Source organism: Lycium ferocissimum, unplaced genomic scaffold (genome assembly GCF_029784015.1).
Source record: "Lycium ferocissimum isolate CSIRO_LF1 unplaced genomic scaffold, AGI_CSIRO_Lferr_CH_V1 ctg22522, whole genome shotgun sequence".
Taxonomy (NCBI): Eukaryota; Viridiplantae; Streptophyta; class Magnoliopsida; order Solanales; family Solanaceae; genus Lycium; species Lycium ferocissimum.
Window position 1 is genome coordinate 1 of NW_026720394.1, and position 5,193 is coordinate 5,193.

At 32.1% G+C, this 5,193-nt stretch overlaps 1 pseudogene; it reads right to left on the reverse strand.

Moving 5' to 3' along the window:
- Positions 1–3,131: 3,131 nt before the first annotated feature.
- Positions 3,132–4,589, reverse strand: LOC132043279 (acetyl-coenzyme A carboxylase carboxyl transferase subunit beta, chloroplastic-like; annotated as a pseudogene).
- Positions 4,590–5,193: the final 604 nt, after the last annotated feature.

The following is a 5,193-nucleotide window of genomic DNA, read 5'->3' on the forward strand; positions in this document are numbered from 1 at the left end:
CTGCTTTATATATTATCAATTAAAAAAAAAGTTATTTTATGAAATAAAACCCTTCCTTTCCCAGGGGGGAAACAAAATTTTTTGGATATTTATTCTTGCCCAATTTCCCTTACATTGCATTTGCGGGAAAAATAATTGAACAAACAGTAAAACAGTACCCGAAGGTTCACAAGCAGCTGAATACTTATTCCAGAAGGTTTATTCGACCTAATTGTACCACGTATTCCGTGCTACCCTGAGGAGTTATTTAAGCTCCACGCCTTTTTTCCTTTGAATCAAAAAGGAAAGCAAAATCAAGTAGAGCACTAAGTTCAATTATTTTATTTAGAAAGCTTGTCAGCAAAAAAGAGGATAACTTTTTTTTTGACTCGAGTATTCCTGATTACGAATAACAGTTTTTATCAACAAAGAGAGTTCTTCCCGTGAAATTAGGAAAATAAAACGAATTTCTTCTTGTCTTAGGTATATAATTTGAAATTTAAATATAGATAATAGAGTTTTGCATCTTTCTTCTGAAAAAACCATTTGCATTAAAAATTTAAGGTTGATCGATTCGGAAACGAATCTTTCGATAATCTGTAAAAACTCTTTATCTATTTTTCGAAAATTAGAAGACAAGAACAAAAGTAATAAAGTTTATTATCATACATATCTTTCTCATGCAGGAGATGAATAAGTCCATTTATTTAAATTCTACAGTTCTACATTCTTTGCACTTTCATGAGTACGTACTCAGTTAGATTTAGATATATAGATACTTAGATCTATACTAAGAATTTCAAATTCTTCAAATTTATTAATAATAAATATTATCTAATTAGAATTCAAATTCTTAATTTGGCCATATAATTATTACAAGATATCTTTATTTATATAATAACATAATAACAGATACAAATAGTAAATCGAGGTACCCCTTCTATGACAAATTTGAACCTTCCATCTATTTTTGTGCCGTTAGTAGGCCTAGTCTTTCCGGCAATTGCAATGGCTTCTTTATTTCTTCATAACACGTTCTAAAAAAAAACAAGATTGTTTAGATCCGCTGGGACCCAGTCACATCCATTTTTTTTTTGAAAACGTGAACTTGTATCATAACACGGATATCTATTTATTGAAATATAGTATAACATGTGATTTCCACCGAACATAAAGGAAAAAACTCTTATGCCTGCAGAAACATGATATATGGATATATCAATTCTAGCAATTTTCAAATAGATCAGGATCGCTGGATGGCTGAAATGTAGTCGGTGAGTCTATATGTATATCGATATGTATAGTGGGATCGTATTAAATAAAGAGTATGTTATTATTTTAGATTTAACCAATTTGATGAATTACTCCTAAAGGTTGACATCAAACTAGTGCTAGTTCACCTCAAACTAGTGCTAGTTGATGAGAGTTACTTCGATCGAAAGAAACAAAAAAGTAAAGTCAAATTTCTCTGGGGTATTATCTCAATTCCAATAAAATGCAATCGGGTAAAGTATGACTTGGCGATCATTGCGTGGGTTTGCCTCGGATGTCCATATAAAGAACACGACGAGCATAAATACCCTCTTTAACTTCTATTCTAACGGACTGAATATCTTTTATAAGGAATCGGAGGAATATGCGACGATTTTTTCCCGGAAATCCCCAACGAAAAATACAGACTATTCCTTCCTTTCTATCGAATCGATCATAACCACTACCTACATTCCAGGAAATTGTGCACCACAAATAAGAGCTAATAAAGAGACCCGCAATTCCGTAGAAAGACATCACGATTCCTTGTGGAAAAAAAACGATTTGCTGAGGCGGAAAAAAAGATATCAAATTTCTACCAAGATAACTGGAAGTTCCAACTAATAAGAAGCCTAATGAACCTAAAAAAAGGATAAAGGCCCAGCAGAAATTACTTATTTTTCGAGACCCCGTTATAAGTTCTATCCATATATGTTCTGATCGCCAAGTCATACTTTACCCGATTGCATTTTATTGGAATTGAGATAATACCCCAGAGAAATTTGACTTTACTTTTTTGTTTCGAAGTAACTCTCATCAACTAGCACTAGTTTGAGGTGAACTAGCACTAGTTTGATGTCAACCTTTAGGAGTAATTCATCAAATTGGTTAAATCTAAAATAATAACATACTCTTTATTTAATACGATCCCACTATACATATCGATATACATATAGACTCACCGACTACATTTCAGCCATCCAGCGATCCTGATCTATTTGAAAATTGCTAGAATTGATATATCCATATATCATGTTTCTGCAGGCATAAGAGTTTTTTCCTTTATGTTCGGTGGAAATCACATGTTATACTATATTTCAATAAATAGATATCCGTGTTATGATACAAGTTCACGTTTTCAAAAAAAATGGATGAGATTGGGTCCCAGCGGATCTAAACAATCTTGTTTTTTTGAACATGAAGAAATAAAAAGCCATTGCAATTGCCGGAAAGACTAGGCCTACTAACGGCACAAAAATAGATGGAAGGTTCAAATTTGTCATAGAAGGTACCTCGATTTACTATTTGTATCTGTTATTATGTTATTATATAAATAAAGATATCTTGTAATAATTATAATGAAATTAAGAATTTGAATTCTAATTAGATAATATTTATTATTAATAGAATTTGAAGAATTTGAAATTCTTAGTATAGATCTAAGTATCTATATATCTAAATCTAACTGAGTACGTATAATAAGTGCAAAGAATGTAGAACTGTAGAACTAAATAAATGGACTTATTCATCTCCTACATGAGAAAGATATGTATGATAATAAACTTTATTACTTTTGTTCTTGTCTTCTAATTTTCGAAAAATAGATAAAGAGTTTTTTACAGATTATCGAAAGATTCGTTCGAATCCGATCCAACATGAATTTTTAGCTAAAATGGTTTTCGGGAGATAGAGAAAGATACAAAACTCTATTATCTATATTTAAATTTCAAATTATATACCTAAGACAAGAAGAAATTCGTTTTATTTTCCTAATTTCACGAAAGGAAGAACTCACTCTTGTTGATAAAGGCTTCTTGATTCGTAATCAGGAATATAGGTCAAAAAAAGAGTTATCCTCTTTTTTTGCTACAAACACAAATAAAATAATTGAACTTAGTGCTCTACTTGATTTTGCTTTCCTTTTGATTCAAAGGAAAAAGGCGTGGAGCTTAAATAACTCACTCAGAACGCTTTTTAAAAGATTACGTGGTACAATTAGGTCGAATAAACCCTTCTGGAATAAGTATTCAGCTGCTTGTGAACCTTCGGGTACTGTTTTATTCAATGTTTGTTCAATTACTTTTACCTGCAAATGCACGTATTGGTTCGGTGCACAACATATCCCCTAACATACCAAAACTAGTTGTTACTCCACCAGTTGTCGGAGATGTGGGGCGACTGATACATAAAATAACTTTATTTAATTGATAATCATATAAAGCAGACGATATTTTAGCCATTTGCATCAGCTCAATCCCCTTCCTGCATGCGCGCCCCCCAGAAGCACACACCATAATAAGAGGTAAAATTTGATTCGGGTAGCAAGTTCAATCAAACGGGTGATTTTCTCTCCGACTACGGATCCCATATACTACCCCCATAAACCGAAAATCCATAACCCCAATTGCTACGGGAATGTCGTTTAGTTGGCCTATGCCTGTTTGAACAGCCTCGGTTAATCCCTGTCTTTTTCTTGATAAGAATCAATACGATCTTTATAAGGCTCCTCCTCCGAATGAAATTCAATGGGATCCAGAGAGACCATGTTCTCATCCATAGGATCCCAAGTACCCGGATCAATCAAAAGTTCAATTCTATCCGAACTGCTCATTTTCAAATGATATCCACATTGTTCACAAATATTCATTTTTGATTTCAAAAAATTTCTTATAATTTAATCCATAACAATTTTCGCATTGAACCCACAAATGCTTGTATTTTTGAGTTACCTCGAGATCATTAGAACTTTCTCTTATAGTTAAATCACTGCCCTTCGTGCGAGTTCGTCTACTGGAACCCTCGTTTTCACTACTATTTCGACTTTCACTACCACAAATGGTTCTATAATGTAACTGTCACCGTAATTCTCGCATTACCACTTTGTACGGAAGTATCTATATTTGAGCCTGAAGATAATTATCAATGCAACTATTAATGTGATTATTCCAACTATATTGAGTATCATACATGTAAGAATTATAGTAGGGATCTTCGCCCCTAAATCCATTATTCAGATAACTCGAGTTTCGATAACTATAAAGAACTTTCTAGTTCACTCAGAAAAGAATGATCGTTGTCAATCTCAAAATCTGATTTTCAATATCAAAATAGATGGAATAATCGTTTCCATTCCTATCACTACCCAAAAGTATCATCAGAGATGAAATTCGAATACACCGAATAATCACGATTACTGCACCATGAATGTTTTCACTTTCGATATCTGGATTCACCGTATTAGACCACCGCCCATTGATTTAGCCCACACCCGTGTTTGAATTTCTTAAACAACATCGAATTAAACCACCATCTTCGAAGCACTTCTATTTGCATGAAAAATACAATAGATTTAGTGTCATTCGCTATAAAAATTATTTATTTGAATATCTTACTCAGACTAAGCATGTCTCCAGGATTGTGAGTATTGAAAAAAGTTCTGAATCTGGGGGAACACTCACTATATATTAATTATACAAAATTCCTTTTATTATTGTAATATAATTTTTGATAGCAGGTTTCTCCCATGTCGGCCAAATTTCGCATCGAAAAAGCATTTGTCCTCTCCGTTCAAAAAAATTTTTCAAAAAATCCCCAAGTCTACTAATATCTAATCACAACTAATCTAATAACAATCTAAAATCTAACTTGTAATAATAAATCTTCTATTATTAGAATTAGATTTTAGATTATTAGTTTGTTGTGATTAGATATTAGTATTAGACAAAGTTTTTACGAAATTTTTTTTTTGATTTCTTTATGGAGAGGACAAATCTTTTTTTCGATGCGTTTAAATAAGGGCCCCCCTTATAAAATTTATATTATTATATTATTTATAATAAAGGGTTCAAATATAATAGTGAAGATTTCAGAACTTTTCAATACTCCAATCCTATCAGTTAATAATCCTAGTGATTGGTTTCCAATCTTATCTGATAGGAAATAAGATATTCAAATAAATAATTT